A 20,375-nucleotide genomic window follows, 5' to 3' on the forward strand; every position below is an offset into this window, starting at 1 on the left:
CCCATTTTCCTGGTCTCTCCTTAGTATTTAATAGAATCGGGACATTCAGGTCCTCAAGTCTGTTTGCCATTCAATAAGATCATGTTTAGTTTCTACCTTGATTGATCTATGTAGCCCTTTATCATTTATCAATACTACATTGTTGTCTGAAGAAGATTTATGTTCCACCAATACACTGGGTTATCATCATTTAGCTGACCAACTCCTTTTCAAAAACTTCAATAACATTGTAGATAATTAACGCCCCCTCCCCCCACCAAGTTTATAGATAAAGCCTCTGACCAGAGCGACTCTTTCTAAGCAGGGATAAGGAGTCACCCCAATGGCAAGCAGTATCAGCCAACTCCTCGTTCTGGGTGATGACATTTTATTCAAACACAACTTTATTCAAACAGCCGCCATGAGCAAAGCATGACCAAGGCAGTCCGCTGGCTGAATATTTGCTACTTCAGAGAACATTTACTTTTGCAATTTTAAACTTGCATATTTTTTACCTATTATTTTATTCTTATTTAATTTTTAAAATTTATATTTCCTTTTTTTCCCCCCATTGCTTGAGACTGCCAGAGGCTTGAATTCCAGATAACAGGGGTTTTACTGTATTTGAATTTGAGCTCCCAGGTGCCAGTGTCAACAAACAACTTTAAGTGGAGACGTATGAGAAAATGGAGATCCTGGAATCTGCAGGCCACACACAATCTGCTAGAGCAGGTCAAACAGCATCTGTGGAAGAAAAATGAATTGGAGAGAATGCACATGCTGGAATTTGGACCAGTCCTGATGAAAGTTTCTGGCCCGCTACATTGACAATGTTCTTTTCTCCCACTGAAGCTTCTTGACCCAATCTGCAGATTGTGAGTTCATACAATTTAAATGTTTTTTTTTTCCATAGCATCTAATTGCCAATTTTTCTGACAAGAAAACATTACAGCTTATTTCTACATAGCAAAATATTATTTGACAATTTAATTTTAGTTAGCCTTGTTTTTCTTTTGATTAGGATATTTCAGTGTCACAATCTTTATGCCCTAGTACAAGAGCATAGTTTTTGCCAATCCAATGAAAGTTTTAATGGAAGTATAGCTCCATTAAAATAAATGATGATGGACTCTGCTAGAATAGCCAGCAACACAATTTTCTGGTGAAGTTGCGAAATATTTTAAAAAAATTAATTACCGAGGTAAGATACAATATTGACAAAATAAAATTTACAAAAGGCATCTATCAAAATATGGAAATGATAATTAAGCACAAGTTACTAATTTGTATTTTCTGAGAAAAATGGATACTGTTCTTCCAAGCAGAATTAGTGTTTTTCATTGATCTTTATTTTGTGAAGATTATTGAAAAACATTGAAGGTTTTGTCCTTCTGGTTATCAACAACATATTGATTTGATTTTTTTTCTTTGTGATCGGAGGTCAAAATATAGAACTCGTTATTGTGTTTGTGCCAAGCAAATGCATCAAAAACAACTGAGAAAAGTTATTCTACAAGAAACGAAATAAAGAGCACATCAAGAAATTTTTGTTTAAAAGCAGAAAATATTTTTCCACTGGAATTGGGCTAAAGGAATGAAAGATCTATTTTTTTATGTCCTCTGGGGTGTATTTTTTTTTCTCTAAGCAGAATGGAAAAAGGTTCAGATCCTAAGGAAAACAAAGACACACCCCAGAAATCTGAAATAGAAGTGTTGATGACTAGTAGAAGCACATAAAAGAGAGTAGCAACCCAAAATTGTAAAGGCAATAGCTTTCATCAGAACAAGACAGGTAAGCAAGTGTGTTTTCAGTTGCATGAGAGGGAAGGCTGTGATAAATTGGAGACTCAGGCTGTCTAAGTGATACAATTGTTTTTGGTTCTGTCTAAGAGAGAAATAATTGAGTTGATCATTCCTGATTTGAGTTGGGGAGTGAGAAAACCAATTAAAACTGCTGGAACTGCAATGCAGAACTATGCAGAAAATTGGTCAGATCCTAATAAAACCATGCTGACTGCCTTTGATTCATTCTTGCCTCTCCAAGTATAAATTAAATCTGTTCCTCTTTTCTAAGTTATCCAGTACTGATGTCAGACTCGTTGGCCTGTAATTACTGTATTTTCACTCATATAATGAACAGAAAATCATAAATTGTGTAAAAATATTTTTGTATAATGCACAGACGCAGATACCATGCAGCTATAAGTTCCGAATGACAAAATCAATTTGCATTTAAATGGGCCATGAGACAAAGTACATACCACTATCTGCCACAATTAATCTCCTGCGATGAACACCCAATCAACTTCCTCTAGAGATGTCAATCGCCCATATCCTCTGCTGCAACACAATAACAAGCTTTGAAGTGGACAAGAAGTTGGTACCTTTTTGCATTCAACTTGGCAGTGTTCCACAATTAAACCCTTTTGGCTTGATTTGGGTAATTTATTAGAATGAATAACTGGAGTTAGATTCAGTTATTTTTACTGGGAGATGTTAGAGGAATTAAACCTAAATTAAAATTGAAAATGTATTATGAGTCCAGAGAACCCCAAAGCCCAGCAATGGAAATTCACCAAGACAAATGGTTACTTAAACAAAAGTTGCTTTTAATTTTCTTTAAACATTAAAAAAAAAGGATCAATCTTTAACTTATTTCTATTAACTTAACCTAAGTTAACCCCCTTCTAATTCTAAGCGCATGTGTATGTAATGTGTTCAGGAAAGGCCTTTGATTCACAGTCCAATCTCACTTCCCATTCCTCCAAGTTTACTAGTTGCAGGCAATTCTTATACTGTGCACAGAATTTAGCATTTATGAAGTTCACCAGGCTTTGGTGCTTGAAAGATGAATGGTTACTGCTCAGGAAGGTTCTTGTAGGTTTCAGAGGGAGATATTTGTTGCTCATTGGACACAAACTGATTCCCTCCAAACAGTCACTTCAGTGTCTTGCCAAAGAAACTTGCCCCATCAGGGTTTTCCAAATGATAACCTCTTCTTCCAGGTCACCACAGAGTTCCTCTTGCTTCCCTTATTTCAGGAGAAACACTCTATCCAGCCATTTCTTCTTATATGGACTACAAGGGCTTTCAACAGGCTGGACTCAGAACCCGTTTTCAACAGGCTGCCAGCTTGTCATGTTGCAGCCTCCAAAAGCCACCACAGAACTCTCCAACTGAATTCTCTCTCTCTCTCTCTCTCTTTGCAAAACTACATGACCCCTCTTAGATCAGCAAACTGCAACCAGACAGATTGCTGGCAATGGAATCAGTTTCTGCCTGGGAATCTGTTCCTTTAAAGACAATAGTCCATTTACTCCACAGCATCAGTCCAATTAACACCTAGATGTGAAGTCTCCATAGGCATTCTTCAGTTTCTGTAAAGTCACTGTGGACATGACATCTCTGCTTATGCATAGCTCTTGCATTGTCTTTTGTGATGTATTACTCTGTGAAATAACCTACACACTAAACCCCCACAATCTATCGCTTTTAAGGATATATAATATACCCCGTAACAATATAATGTAAAATTTGTTCAAATTCCTTTGACAATAGATAGAAAATGTATTGCTATAACTTGGAAGTTCGATATTGATTTGAGAATGGGTAGATGGCATGCAGAAGTTCGGAATTGTATTCCACTTGAGAAAATTACTTACAATTTAAGAGAAATAATATACATTTTGTGAAATATGGAGCCCATATTTACAAACTGGTTGTATTAAAATTTAAATTAATCCCTTTCTCCTATCAGCCTCTATGAGTATAAGTTTAAAAGTGAAGCACTCCTCTTGTGGTTTTCTTGTCCCTTTTTTCTTTTCTTTGTTTTTAGGGGGGTGGGGAATTTAGAGGAGGTTCTAGCTATTTATTTATTAATATTTTTTAAATGCCACATTTAATTGGATTGTTTGAAATATTGTGATATGTTTATGCTATAAATTGTGTGCTTTCTTTCAATGCCGCTGTTATATTCGCACATCCACTATAAATTGCTGGTTCGACTTTCCTATGCCTTCGTTTAATTGTGCACATTCTTTAAACACGTAAAAATATTCTCGTATAGCACACACACACATATAATCTGTGGGAAGTGCCTGGTTTGTAAAATATGCATATAACGCATGCATTATATGCATAAAAAATGATATCTGGTTTGTTCTGCTGCATTTTTTTTGAATAAAATACACATTTGATGACCTTTTCAATTTCCAGTCATGTTGCTTGATTTGCTGAATTTTTCCAGCATTTTCCAGTGGATATCCAGTACTACTGTGACCTGCATCTGACTATTCTCTTTGTTTTCGCTGCTACTCCTCTCTTCAACTTCAAGCACAGTTCTTTTCTCTCATTTCCAGTTCTGATGAAGGATTACCAACCTGATCGTTTATCTTTGTTTCTCTCTGCACCTGTTAAGTATTCCCCCCAAAATTCTAGTCTTTGTGTTGTTATTAGACACCATTGGTTAACTGGGAGGTTTATAGTTCATGGTTGGGGTGGGATTCCAGTGAGTGACTGGTAAAGGATTTTTATATTTAAAAAAATTGGTACTCTCATTTGATAGGCCCTGTATATGTTCATGGGGAAAAGTTGACTAAGGATTACTGTGAACTTGGTTATACCTTGATTATTCATTTTGAATTCTATTTTGTTCCAATTAATTTGTGAAATTAGAATTCTTAGTGAATATATCCTTCGTCATTTTAACACAACAAATATATTGGCAACATGGTGCCACCTAGTGGGTTTGCAGAGGTATCTTTTGATTCTGGGTAAGTACTGTTCTAAATCTTTATTTTGGGTATCCACAATCTGAATACATTCAAAATTTAAAAGCTCATACATTCAGGATTCCTGCCAAAGTGGACCACAAGTTTCTAGAGTCATTGCTCAAGATTTCTAGGATCCTATCTCATGCATTCTATAAATGTTTTCAAATGTTTTATAGGTTATATTTATGAATTACAGTACAGCAAAAATTATTGAAAATTTGTGTGTTATTCATTAATTCACAAAGATTACTATTTTTTCATTTATACAAGTTGTATTTGAAATACAACTCGTTTGCAAGTAGTTCAGATTTAAAAGTTTAAATATCAAAGTACATTCAACCTTGTATAGACAAATAAAAACTTTAGACACTGGAATAAATAAAATGAAAATACACAATGCTGGAAGAGCATAGCAGGCCAGGCGGTGTATAGTTAAAGCAGTAAGTCAGTGTTTCATGTTGGGAACCCTTCATCAAGGCTGGTGAAAGAAAGGAATGTTCAGAGATTTGAAAAAGGGGGAGACCAGTGATTGGCTAGAGGGAAAGAAGTATCAAAGGAAGGAATGCAGGGGAAGTGGAGGTTAGGAGGTATATGGATAATGGGTAAGGAGAAATTGTGAGGGGAAAAGTTGAGAGGGAGGATGGGGGAAAAAGGAAAGGGGGTGGGGGATTAACAAATTGGAGAAATTAATGTTCATGCCATCAGGTTGGAGGCTATTAAGACAGAGTATATGGTGTTGTTTCTTCAACCTGAGCATGGCCTCGTCTCGACAGAAGAGGGGGCCATGGATGGACATATCAGACCGGGAATGGGATGTAGAATTGAAATGTGTAGCCACTGGGAGATCCCGCTTCCTCGGTCAGACAGAGCATAGGTGCTCAATGAAACAGTCTCCCATTCTGTGTCAGGTTTTGCTAATGTACAGAAGACCATACTGGGAGCACCAGATGCAATATACCAACCCAGCAAACTCAGGTGAAGTATTGTCTCACCTGGAAGGACTGCCTGGGGCCCCAAATGGTGGTGAGAGAGGAAATGTAAGGACAGGTATAGCACTTTCTTCGCAAAATTGAGCAGTATTCCTTCTATAGCATTAATATTCTTCAAGGCCATTGCCATATATTTGAAATGCTGACGTGGGCTAATCCATCTTTAACATGGGTACGTTCCCTATAGGATTGAAAATGTTGAAACTAATCAACATGAACAAATGTGAAGGGAACAACTTCACCTGTAGGATCCTTTCCAGGTTCCACACCATCCTGATTTAGAAATGTAATTTTGTCCCTTCAAATTATTGGGTCAAACAATATTGTGATTATTTCAACCAGAATCTCTAGTACATTTAAACTTTAGCTGTAAATGCTGTCTCTACCAACCACGTTGACATCCCATTACCAAATAAAAGGTTACTGATTTTAGATATAATTGTTCTCGTAATTCGCACTAATGTACTGAATGGCATAAAATCAAGCTGTTTTTTCAAATTATAATTGAGCAGCATTTCTTCAACATTTGAAATGTTTGGATTTGACTGGTATTTCATGTCAATACTGAAAATAATAGACAAATATAGAAGCACTTGGGCAATCCTTTAAAAATCATAGCAAGATACAACTCAGTATTTTGGGTTATTTCTATTTCCCAAATCTTGCACAATTACAGCACAAACCAATGCAATTAATTAAGTTATTGCTGATTTCCATCAATTCAAATGTATATTATGAAGATTGTTTAAATGCGTATTAAAGAAAATGTTTAAAAATAATACAAATTGGGTGGGGTTTTTTTTATATATAGATTTTTTTTAGTTCTTATATGTAGGGGGAGTTAGGTTGAATTAAATTAGGTTATTAATGTTGTACTGTAATTATTTTATTTTATATTTTTTCTTTAAATGTAATTTTTATTTTTATTCCTGTGATAAAATCTTTAAATAAAGTTTTTTTTAAAAAATAATACAAATTAATGTTGGCACTGGAGGCCAGAATCAGTGAATACTTTCATTTATGGAGAGAGATTAATAGTTTAAACAGCCATCTAGTGGCTGTGTAATTGAACTGCACCCAAAATTTATTGGTTGTAGTGACAAATCTGCAGAACGGAAGAAATAAAGAGCAGGATATCTGCTGTTCATTAATATCACAGCTGATATTCTGTTTTTGCCTTTTTCCAGCATGATCTGTGTATTTCTTGATTCCATTAATTTCTAAAATTCTACCAATCCCTGTAGAGGGCTAAGCATGCACCCCAAGGGTGCTCTACTCATTATGCACCCATGACTGTGTGGCCAGGCACAATTCCAGTGCTATCTACAACCTTGCCAATGATGCCATTTATCGACAGAATCACAAGCAGCACTGAGGAAGTGTGCAGGAGGGAGATGGAGCAGTTCTTTTAGGAGTGTCACAGCAACAATCTTACTCTCAACCTTTGCAAAGCCAAGGAGATGACTGTGGTCTTCAGGAGGGAGTCAGAGGAACATGACCCAGTCCTCATCGAGGGCTCAGTAGTGGAGAGGGTCAACATCTCAGAGGTGTGTTCTGGAGCCTCCACGTTGACCCACCAGCTATATTTTGTGAAGTACTTGATGAAATTCGGTAGGTCACCAAAGACTCTCAAAACCATCTACAGGTGTACCACGGAGAGCATTCTGGCTAGCTGTGTCACTGTCTGGTATGGAAGCATCAAATCTCAGGACAAGGAAAAACACCAGAGGGTTGTTAGCTCGGCCTGTGACATCATAGGCACCAGAATCCACTCTGTTGAGGACATCTACATGATCCTCTATCCTCAAAGACCCCCACCACCCAGGCCATGCCCTCTTCACTCTGCTACCATCAGGGAAAAAAGGTACAGGAACTTAAGATGAACACACAGCAGCATAAGGTCAGCTTCTTCCCTACTGCCATCAGATTCCTGAATAATCAATTAACCATAGAGTCTGCCTTACTTTTCGTGTAGTATTATTTTTATTTTTTATATTATTATTGTAAGATGTTTGCAAATTCTGAGTGTACTCAAAGCAGGTTTATTTCCAACTATGCTTCTGTTTTCAATAAATATTCTCAGTAATTTGCATGTGTCCACATTGGTTGTTCTTCAGATTTAGACGATATATCTCTTGGAGAACAACAAATGGTCTTCTCCACAAATCTAGGACTGTAATTGTCCATCAAGGAACCTGTAGGTGAAAAATATATATAATTTGCCAGCGCTCATTAATCTTGATACCCATGGCTTGAATTTCTCAATACAGCCCATTGTACAATATCCAAAATTGAGTGGATTATTTATTGATTTGATCTAGTCTATGTATGGTAGCATATGGTTCAAAACCTTTCACATAGATGTTTTAGAACCAGATCACTTTTGTCTTGATTGACTGTGGCTGATCTCCTTAGCTCTAATCCTCTTCGCAGTATACTGCATTCAAGGGTTAAATTATCTTTGAGGAAATTGAATATTAGTAAATGAGACACATGCAAAATATTGAATGTCGATCACCGCCACCAAAATAGCAATGCTGAAATTATAGTTTGAACTTAATTGTACTCTTAAGTGGATCTTGTGTCTCGTGGAGAACAAGTTTTGGGCTTGGGTATTTACAATCATCTTTAATATCCTGTATTTTTTGTATTTGTCCTTTATCTGGTTATAATTGTTTCTTGCACATTCACTTGCTTTTTTGTTTAATTTGTTTGTTTCTCATAAACTCGCTTTACATTTGTCCACATAGCCAGGTTTAGGTTTGGACTGTGTCTTATTGAGCAATTATCAGTTGAAATATAACCTCATATTGAAGCAGGAATTTATTACACAACACTGCTTACCTGCCTTTTCCTTCTTTCAATTTTCATTCTTGATTTCAAGCTAGTTTATGGCATTTTTAAAAAAAAATTAAATGCAATATTTTCTTGAATCTGTGATTGTGCTTTCTGTCATTATTGCCTCATTATCCGGAACTTTAATGCAATAAAAAAAAAAAATTTTTCTCAAAAAAAAAACAAGCCACCTACAGTGAACATGCCAATGAATTGGACAAATGGTTCAGTAGATAATGTGCTGCCTCAGAGCTTCTGTGGCATCCTGACATCCAGAACTGCCTCTATGAAGTTTTCATGTGGGTTTCCCTCTGGATACTCCAATTTCTTCACTTCTTTGGCTTGGCTTCACGGACGAAGATTTATGGAGGGGTATGTCCACGTCTGCTGCAGGCTCGTTGGTGACTGACAAGTCCGATGCGGGACAGGCAGGCACGGTTGCAGCAGTTGCAAGTGAAAATTGGTTGGTTGGGGATGGGTGTTGGGTTTTTCCTCCTTTGTCTTTTGTCAGTGAGTTGGGCTCTGCGGTCTTCTTCAAAGGAGGTTGCTGCCCGCCGAACTGTGAGGCACCAAGATGCACGGTTTGAGGCGATATCAGTCCACTGGCGGTGGTCAATGTGGCAGGCACCAAAAGATTTCTTTAAGCAGACTTTGTACCTCTTCTTTGGTGCACCTCTGTCTCGGTGGCCAGTGGAGAGCTTGCCATATAACACGATCTTGGGAAGGCGATGGTCCTCCATTGTGGAGACGTGACCCACCCAAAGCAGCTAGGTCTTCAGCAGTGTGGATTTGATGCTTGCAGACTCTGCCAGCTCGAGTACTTCGACGTTGGTTATGAAGTCACTCCAATGAATGTTGAGGATGGAGCGGAGATAGCGCTGATGGAAGCGTTCTAGGAGCCGTAGGTGATGCCGGTAGAGGACCCACGATTTGGAGCCAAACAGGAGTGTGGGTATGACAATGGCTCTGTACACGCTGATCTTTGTGTGATTCTTCAGGTGGTTGTTTTTCCAGACTCTTGTGTAGTCTTCCAAAGGAGCTATTTGCCTTGGCAAGTCTGTTGTCTATCTCGTTGTTGATCCTTGCATCAGATGAAATGGTGCAGCCGAGGTAGGTAAACTGGTTGACTGTTTTGAGTTCTGTGTGCCCGATGGAGATGTGGGGGGGGCTGGTAGTCATGGCCGGAAGCTGGCTGATGGAGGACCTCAGTTTACTTCTGGCTGACTTCCAGGCCAAACATTTTGGCAGTTTCCGCAAAACAGGACGTCATGCGCTGGAGAGCTGGCTCTGAATGGGCAACTAAAGCGGCATCATCTGCAAAGAGTAGTTCACAGACAAGTTGCTCTTGTGTCTTGGTGTGAGCTTCCAGGCGCCTCAGATTGAAGAGACTGCTATCCGTGCAGTACCGGATGTAAACATTGTTGAGGTCTTTCATGGCTTGTTTCAGCATCATGCTGAAGAAGATAGTAAAGAGGGTTGGTGCGAGGACGCAGCTTTGCTTCACACCGTTGTCAGTGGAGAAGGGTTCGGAGAGCTCATTGCTGTATCTGACCCGACCTTGTTGGTTTTCGTGTAGTTGGATAACCATGTTGAGGTACTTGGGGGGGAATCCGAGGCACTAGTATTTGCCAAAGCCCTTTCCTGCTCACGGTGTCGAAGGCTTTGGTGAGGTCAGCAAAGGTGATGTAGAGTCCTTTGTTTTGTTCTCTGCACTTTTCTTGGAGCTGTCCGAGGGCAAAGACCATGTCAGTAGTTCCTCTGTTTGCGCGAAAGCCACACTGTGATTCTGGGAGGACATTTTCGGCGACACTAGGTATTAGTCTATTGAGGAGAATCCTAGTGAAGATTCTTCACTACTCCTATAGTTATAGGCTAGTTGGTAGATTTAATTGGTTACTGTGCATTAGCAGCCTTGATATAGATGTGTGACAAGAGACTCTGGATGCATGAAAGAGTGAATAGTTTACAGAGAAATGAGTGAATAAGGTCTCTCCTCTCATAATAAACATGAGATACAAAGGATGTATGCCAGCACAACATTTCCAAATGTATAGGGTTTCAATGTATCAATCAAATTTCACAATTCCTATTCATACCACCTTATCAAAGACACTGATAAATTTCCAGGTCTGAGAATATTGGAATAACAACAATAATTTTTTTTCCTTCCATCATGTTCCACCTTTCTACAGCACCAGAGCCACAAACCACAACTGAGACGATTACAAGACAGGATTAACCAATGTTCATTAGACTCCGTATGGACAAAGCATCAGAATTATGTTATTTGCCTCATTAGTTAGCTTTTTAACAGTTAGAGAGAGTAAACTGACAATATTTTAAAGTGGATTTGAATGAGTATGTTGATAGAATAGCCCACAAGAGAAGCAGGAGCAAATCTGTACAAAGACAGCAGACAGATGCAGGAAATGCAACGTTATGATAGCAGGAGATTTTAACTTTCCACAAAATGACTGGGACTCGCATACTGTAAAAGGGCTGGATGGCTTGGAATTTGTCAAATGTGTTCAGGAAAGTTTTTTTAAATCAATATACAGAGGCATCAACTAGAGAGAGTGCAACACTGGATCTCCTATTAGGAAACGAGATGGGAAATGTGTGTAGCGGGAAAATTTTGGGTCTAGAGATCATTAATTTCAAGACAATTATTGAGAAGGTTTGTCTGGTTCTCGGGTTGAGATTCTGAACTGGAGAAAGGCCAATTATGAGAAAATGAGAAAGGATCTATAATGCATGAATTGGGATAAGTTGTTTTCTGTCAAGACAAGATCCTGGTCACCTGGCATCGTAATGGCATCAGGTGCGTAGAGGACTGTTACGAGCATAGGCAGCTAATGTCATTTGAACAATTTAGACACAAGTAAGATTTATCAAATAAGACATTCCACTGCTACCTTCAGATAAGATCTTTTCTGCAGAAAAAATTAGGTCCAACCATGATCCTACCAACATGCAGAGACAGAGGCCATGATTCGAAGGGGGAACACGCGCAAGTTATCTCGGCAATGTATTTCTTGCTCCAAGCAGAAGGACCTAAACTAGGCCTTCATAAATCAAGGTAGAGGTGGGAGTTGGACTCAGGAATAACAACTGATGAGAGGTGCTGATCCGACATTATTATTATTATTGTGCAGTACAGGCTGGTACAACACAACTTTCTATATCAGCTGTACCCGACACTGCAAAAATTGAGCATATCTATACTAGAATTATCAGACCAATGCTTTAGATGTGGCATTGAGACAGGAACCTTTTAGCATGCAATCTGGACATGTACCAAGGTGAGACCCTTCTGGGTGGAACTAGGCCAAGTCCTAGAAAAAAAAATCAGATAAAGAATTCCCACAGGACCGAAACTTGTTCCTGATGGGAAACAATGGATATAAGACTTACAATGAACCTGTCCAAATTTCAAATCCAATTTGTAATTATCACATTGGCAGTGACCAGGAAGTGCATAGCAGCTACCTTGAAATCCAACTCTGCCTGACCATTACTCGCTGTAACACAGAAATGCAACGCTATGTTCCCCTGGATAAAAATACAGCTTAAAAAAAAATTATACTTTTAAAAAAATTTGGCAACCATATTTCAATTCCATAGGAGGGCAATTATCGCGCCTCGCCGCACTACTTTCCCCGTCTATCACTCAGTTTGGGGGGGTGGGGATGTCCATCCCTTCCCAACCAGGAAAAGCCAAGAGAAGAAAGCAGCCTGAGCACTGACCTCAGTCGTGAAAAACCCATAAAACCCTGGTATGTATCTTGTACCTGTGTTGTGTGTAACTGTGGTTAGTTGAGTGTTAAATGTGGGGTTGGGGAGAGAGGGCGATGAAGAGCTTGAACTCTGTAGAAAACTGTATAAAATGGATAATTGTAACTTTTAGTCAATGCTGATACTGTTAACATTGACACTGACAATGTTGATAACTGTTTAAGTTTGGAAAATCAAATAAATGTTCAAAAAAAGTGTGTGAGGTGCATGGGACCTTCAAAGGTGAAATTTTGAGTGCAGAGTTTATATGTTCCTGTCAGGATTAAAGGCAAAGTTAACAGTCATAGGGAGGTTTGGTTTTCAAGGGATATTGGAGATCGGATTCATAAGAAGAGCGAGGTGTCTAGCAAGTATAGGCATCATGGAGCAAATGAGGTACTTGAGTTTTTCTTGCATTTTTAAAAAAATACTCCAAGAAAGAAATCAGAGGCTAAAAGACGACACGAGGGTGAAGGAAGAACAAGGGATTTCTACAGGTATATTAAGAGTAAGGGTCAAAATTACTCCCCTTGAAGATCAAAGTGGTCATCTATGGAGTCAGAAGAGATGGGGATATCTTCAATGGTTTTCCTTGCATCAGTATTTACTCAGAAAACTGGCAGAGTCTTGGGAAGTGAGGTCATGGAACCTACATAGATTAAAGGAGGTACTTGCTGTCTTAAAGCAAATTAGAGGTGAATGAATCCCCAGGACCCAGCAAAAAAGAAAGCCCCTTGGACCTTGAGGGAGGCTAGTGTAAAAATTGCAGAAATATTAAAAGTGTCCTTGGCGACGGGTGAGGTGCTGGAAGATTGGAGGGTAGCTTTTGTTGTTCCATTGTTTAAAAAAGACTCCAAAGAGTAACGCTGAAAATTATAAGCCGGTGACCTTGACGTCAGTAGTAGGTAAATTATTGGAAGGTTTTCTAAGAAATCGGATATACAAATATTTAGATAACCAGAGACTAATTAGTGGTACTCAACATGGCTTTGTATTTGGTAGGCCATGTTTAACCAATCTTGAGTTTTTTTCCCCCTAAAGGTTACCAGGAAATTTGAAGGAAAGGCTGTGGATGTTGTCTACATGGACTTTAGTGAGCCCTTTGACAAGGTCCCTTTGGGAAGTGAATCAGAAAGGTTCACATGCTCGGATATTCATGGTGAGGTAGTAAACTGAATTCTACATTGGCTATACGGGAGAAGCTGGAGAGTGTGGTGGTTGATTGTTTCTCAGACTGGAGACCTGTAACCAGTGGTTGTCCTCAGGGATTGGTGCTGGGATCATTGTGGTTTGTTATCTATATCAATAATCTGGATGCTAATGTGATAAATTGGATCAGCAAGTTTGCAGATGACACAAAGATAGAGGTGTGGATGACAGTGAGGAAGGCTTTCAAAGTTTGCAGAGGGATCTGGACTAGCTGGAGAAATGGGCTGAAAAATGACAGATGAAATTTAATGCAGACAAATGTGTGGCACATGAGTCTGGCATGGAATTGAGATGTTGGCCACTGGGAGATCCACCTTTGGTATGGGTAGAGTGAAGCAGCTCAGTGAAATGAGCTCCCAGTTTGGAGAGAGGTGTACTTATTCTGAATTTCATCCTCAACATTATTTCTGATAACATTAGAAACTGAATACAAGACAGTCAACAGCCCCCCAAATGTGATTATAGCTCACTGAAAGTTAAACTGAACTTCACTACCCTGACTGTTAGAGTTTTCTCCTCTAATGTTTAAAAATCTGTTTCTGATTTAAATACATTAATTGACTTGACAGCTGGCTCAGAAAAAGAATTTAAATGTTTTACAGCCCCTTGAGAGGAAATTAATTTTCATCTTTTGGGTAACTGTATTGCTGGCTTTGCACATACTCCCCACACAAAGAAAGTTCTCTTAATTTCTACTCTATCAAGCCTCGGTAGAATAGTGTGTATTAATAACATTGCAGTTTGTTCCTCTAAGCTCCAGTGAATGTAACCGTATCCTTAATATAAGGCAGTGAGATTATCTCCAATCCAACTACCAGTAAAATGTTTTCTTCAAGAACACTTGCCAACTTTTTTTCTAAATGGTTTCCCTTACTAAAAAAAATTGTGGATGATGATATATGACTGCAAGCTGAACTCAAAGATTTGCTGCATCATGTGGGAAGTTAGAAATATTAACTTTTATTAAATTTAAAATGTTTCACCACATAATTTTGCTGACATATTGCATTCGTTCAATGTTTTCCAGCTGATTTTTATTTGTACTCAGCATCTGATGCTTCTTATTGTCAGTCTTGAACAATAGTCACCCAGCACATTGATGGATTTCAGTTGCCCTGATGCTGCTTTTCCAAGGTCACAATGTCCTGGTGAAACCTTTCACCATGTTCATCACTGCACCAAGATCAGCAGGGAAAAAGTCCAAGTGCAATTGCAGAAAATTAATTGGTATGCTTGAAATTTGACAGGAAATCACAAAAACTGGTTACAGGTATACCCCGCTTTAAGAATACTCAAATTAAAAAAATTTGTTTTATGAAGAATGCAGTGTTGAATTTTACAAAACAAGTGGCTGGCGGGACGGTCACAGGGAGGCCAGCAGGGCATGGCTGGCCGGGCAGCCACAGGGCATGGCTGGCCGGGCAGCCACAGGGCATGGCTGGCCGGGCAGCCACAGGGCATGGCTGGCCGGGCAGCCACAGGGCATGGCTGGCCGGGCAGCCACAGGGCATGGCTGGCCGGGCAGCCAAAACTTAGTTTTCCCAATTCTGATAAGTGAAATTGCATTGTACATAAATACGCAGCCTATATAAAGTTATGTATCATATTTCTGCTTTTATTCTAGGTTAGTGTTATTTTAGGTTTTGTGTGTTATTTGGTGGGTTATTTTTGTGGGTCTGGGAATGCTCAAAAAAATCTTTCCCATAGAAATCCATGGTAATTGCTTCTTCACTTTACACCATTTCAGCTCAAGAAATGTTCCATAGGAATACTCTAGTTTCGTAAAGTGGGGTATACCTGTATATATATATATTTTTTTTTTTAAGAAGTACATGATAGGACAAAAATCCATAATACATCCAAAGTATTCAGGAAGCAAAATCTTCATTGTGCAATGTAATAAGATAAAAAATGTATTGCAGATCTTCGAGGGTGGTCTCACAAGTGCTTGCACAGTGTCTCATACTCTAAATTTGAGACTGAACACTGGGGAATATTACTGAAAATTGCAGTGCCCTCCATAATGTCTAGGACAAAAACTTTTTTTTTAAAACTATAAGCCCCTGTATGCCAGTTTTAAATTTGGAATCAAACAATTCACACTAAAGTGATAAAGTGCACAATCTAGATTTTAAAGAGGATTTGTGTTCATTTTGGTTTGACCATGTAGAAATTACAGCACTTATTCAGAGAACATGTATATTGTCATGTTTAGTACTTTGTTGCAATCCCTTGCATGCAATGACTGCTTGAAGTCTGTGATTCATAGATGCTCTTCCAGGCCTCTACTGCAGCCATCTTCATATCTTGCTTGTTTTGGGTGCTGGTCCCTTTAAGTTTTCTCTTCAGCATATGGAAGACATGCTCAATTAGATTTAGATCTGATGACTTGGTCATTCAAGAATTTTCCATTTTTTTTTTAAGCTTTGATAAACTCCTGTGTTGCTTTAGCAGTATATTTTGAATCATTGTCTTACTGTCGGCTGAAGCGCTGTCCAATAAATTTGGAGGTATTTGCTCAGATTTCATTTTGCTACTGCCATTACCAGTTACATATTCAATGAAGCCATATTTGCCCAGATCACAACACTCCACCACCATTTTGATGTGATATGCTTTGGATCTTGGGCAGCTCCTTTATGCCTCACACTCTGCTTTTGCCATCACTCTGATACAGGTTAATCTTTTAAGTACCTCATGGCAAACTAATCTGGCCAAAACTTTTTCTGTGGCTAACTAGTGGTTCGCATCTTGCAGTTGTAGTCTCTGTATTTCAGGTCATGAGATATTCTGCAGACAGTAGTAATTGACACATCCATGCCTATCTCCTGAAGAGTGTTTCTGATCTGTTGGCCAGGCATTTGGAGAGTTTTCTTCATTATGATGAGAATTCTTCTGTCACCACCAGTGGAGGTCTTTCTTGGCCTACCAGTCCCTTTGTGATTACTGAGCTCATCAGTATGCTTTTCCTTCTTTGATGTTCCAAACAGTGGATTTTGGTGATTCTAAGATTTGGGCAATCTCTGTTTTCTTCTTGCCCTTCAGCCTCATAATGGCTCCTTTGACTTTCATCAGCACCACTCTGGTCCTAGTGTTGAAAAATGGCAACTGCAGGCTCCAGAGGTGATCAAAAGATTTGAAGCAAGCTTTGCTCTTTTATACCTGCACCAATGATACAATTAAACATACCTGAGTAGTTATAAATATCTGTAAAGCCAAATGTCCCAAAAAGCATGGTGCCCTGAAAGGAGGGGACTATGTATATTAAGTGCTGTAATTTCTACACGGTCAAACCAAAAGTATACAAATAACTTTAATCATGCGAGCTGTTTGATTACAAATTTAAAACTGGAGTATAGGACCAAAGAAAAAAAAGGAAAAAAGTGTCTTTGTCCCAAACATAATGGAGGGCATTGTACCAATTCAACACTACTTTCTGCCTCTCATTCTATTTTATCCTTACTGCCTCTACCTCTTCAATCCTGTGAAGTTTAATTTGACTAACAAACAAATGGTTCATCTAAGAACTCATCAGTTTAGTCACTGCCCTGGTGCTGGATAATTGCTCTCATGTTTCCTTTCACTGATTTTAGTCTGGCTGACCCACAGCTTTTTCTAACTGACATTTCTTTGACATTTTCCAGAAGTAGATAACTTGTTATTGGTGAAAATATATACACAATGCAATAGAATAATTTGGACTCGATGGAAAGAAAAAAAACACAAGTGATTCATTTTCTTATGAAAATCTGTCCTACGATCAGGGATACAATTCAAAATAAAAGGTAGGGAAGAAGGGACAAGGAGGATGAGCATAGGGCAATGGTCAAAATGCCACAGGTGGACTTGGATGGAAGCAGAGGAGAGAGAAGTTCAGGATTGATCATTGCTCAGTGAATGAAAAACTGGAGTAAAGGATACAGAGGGATAGGGAAAGAGAGTGACAATGGAAGGTGCAGTCTTTAGGTATAAATTTTGAGATAGTCAAATGGATTGAACATTGGCTGAAGGAGAGAGGCCAGAGAGTGGTAGTGGACAATTGTCTGTCAGGTTGGAGGCCGGTGACCAGTGGTGTGCCTCAGGGATCTGTATTGGGCCCATTGTTGTTTGTTATATACATTAATGATCTAGATGATGGGGTGGTGAATTGGATTAGTAAATATGCAGACGATACTAAGATAGGTGGAATAGTGGATAATGAAGAAGGTTTTCAAGGATTGCAGAGGGATTTGGACTGCTTAGAAAAGTGGGCTGAAAAATTGCAGATGGAATTTAATGCTGATAAGTGTGAGGTGCTTCATTTTGGTAAGAAGAATCAGAACAGGACATACGTAGTAAATGGAAGAGCATTGATGAATACAGAAAAGCAGAAAGATTTAGGAGTAACGGTACATCGTTCCCTGAAGGTAGAAACTCACGTGAATAGGGTGGTGAAGAAGGCTTTTAGTATGCTGGCCTTTATCAATCATTGCATGGAATATAGGAGTTGGGAAGTGATGTTGAGATTGTATAAGGCATTGGTGTGGCCTAATTTAGAGTTCTGTGTGCAGTTCTGGTCGCCTAATTATAGGAAGGATATAAACAGAGTGGAGAGAGTGCAGAGAAGATTTACCAGAATGTTACCTGGGTTTAAGCATCTAGAGTACAGGGAGAGATTGGGCAGATTAGGTCTTTATTCTTTGGAGTGTAGAAGGTTGAGAGGGGATTTGATAGAGGTATTTAAGATTATGAAAGGGATAGACAGAGTGGATGTGGATAGACTATTTCTGTTAAGAGTAGGAGAGATTGAAACAAGAGGACATGAGTTAAGAGTTAAGGGGCAGAGGTTTAGAGGTAACATGATGGGGAACTTCTTTACTCAGAGAGTGGTAGCAGTGTGGAATGAGCTTCCGGGAGAAATAGCAGCGGCAGTCAATTTTATTATTTAAGAAAAAGTTGGACAGGTATATGGATGAGAAGAAGGTAGAGGGTTATGGTCATTGTGCAGGTAGGTGGGACTAGAGAGGAGTGTTTGGTTCGGTGCGGACTAGAAGGGCCTAATGGCCTGTTTCCGTGCTGTAATTGTTATATGTTCTATATATGGATGGGGAGCTAGAGAAACAAGACTGGGATAGGGAGCAAGAGAAATGGTTGGAGTGGGGGGGTGGCAGCATTAACAGAAACTAGAAAAGTAGATGTTGATGTCATCTGGTTGGAGGCTGCCCAGATAGAATAAGAGGAGCAGTTCCTCCAATTTGTGAGAGAGTGACGCCCCCAGTCACTGTCTACACATTCACCTCAGCCACACAGCCCAGTCCAAACTATTGGCAACCTGAGCTCCAGATCTAAACCCCTGACAGTCAGGAATCCCTCAACCCCTTCAGCTTCTCCTCGTATCCCAATTCCAATGGCTAGTACACCTCCATCCAGTTTGAGACAATCTGCAGCCCTGCACGAGTCTCCCACCAGCAGTCTCCAGAAGCCCACAGCTTCCTTGCCTCTCATGTCACAGCAGCCTGCCACAGGCACTGATCCCTCAGCCTCAGTCCTCTCACTGGTCAGCCACCATGGTCACTGTCCCCTCGGGTCATCTCCTCAGACAGTGCAAGATCTTCCCATTCTCTGATACCCTGCTCCGGTCCTCCAGTTCCCTGGAGTCTGCAGCCCCTCATGGCTGCTGCAAATTAATAGGCGCCACCATCTTGAGCAAACACTCATGGTCACAGGATTTCAACTAAAGCCACAGTCAGCTTTCTCAATGGGCCATTCACAGCCTGTGCAGAGCTGGCGACAGTCAACTGGGCCCCGCAGGAGCACTCCATATCCTCTCCCTGCAGGTCTGCACCACCACTGGTGCTACACCACTCCAGCAGTGCCGCCAGTGTTAGCTTATTTTGGCATTTTTTACTAAAATTTACAAAATCTCTCTTCATCCAAGATTCCCAAACCTGGCATTTCTTGTTTTACTTCCTCAATGGAATCTGTAATTCTGGAGTTCACATCAGCTGGTCTTTAAACAACTCGCACATATCAAATGTGATCTTACCCAATTACAGCTGCTCCCAATGTATCAAGCTTATTGAGAATTTGCAGAAGGGTTCAGGTGGTGACTTTGAGATGATGTTCTGACTAGACTTGAGAATAGGTAGGAGAGAAAAATATACAATTTTAAGGGAAGGATAGAGATGGAAATACACTGGGATGATGTGGAGAACCAAGGGAAGTGATAGTGGATGTATTAGTTGTAATCTACCAAGATTCTCTAGATGTTCCAGGGGATTTGTAAACTGAACTGAATGCTACTGTTCAAGAAAGGAGACAAATGGAATGTAGACAATTATAGACCAGTTAGCTAAAGATCCCTTTTGCACTCAGCCAGAGTTAGTGCAACATGAAAGGGAAATTTTATTTGGTAACTTTTCTAGAATTCATTGAGGATGTAACAAGCAATATGGACCTGTAGATGATTTTCGATTTCCAAAGGCATTTGACAAGGTGCATCATGAAGGATAATTTAACAAGACTGTGTACATGGGATTGGGGTAATACACTGGCAAAGGTAAAAGGCCAACTAACCTACAGAATGAAAGAATTGAGAATAATGTATCATTTTTGAATTGGTAGTCAACAACTAGTGGATGCTGGTTTGGGGGGGGGGGGGGGGCGGGGAAACAGCACTCAGGCATATTATTAATGATCTGGGTGAAAGGACCAAGTGTATTGTAACCAGATTTGGGGATGATATGAAGATAAATGACTTAATAGGAAGAGAACAAATCAAAGTATCTGCAAAAGAATTGAGATATTTAAGTGAGTGGCAAGTAGTAAGGGAATAAGT

General features: G+C 39.5%; 1 protein-coding gene across 4 annotated transcripts in view; it reads left to right on the forward strand.

Moving 5' to 3' along the window:
• rtn1a (reticulon 1a) overlaps positions 1-20,375 on the forward strand; it is a 206,842-nt gene that overhangs the window by 107,486 nt on the left and 78,981 nt on the right. The gene's annotated exons all lie outside the window — the stretch shown is intronic.

The sequence above is a fragment of the Narcine bancroftii genome, chromosome 2 (assembly GCF_036971445.1).
Source record: "Narcine bancroftii isolate sNarBan1 chromosome 2, sNarBan1.hap1, whole genome shotgun sequence".
Taxonomy (NCBI): domain Eukaryota; kingdom Metazoa; phylum Chordata; class Chondrichthyes; order Torpediniformes; family Narcinidae; genus Narcine; species Narcine bancroftii.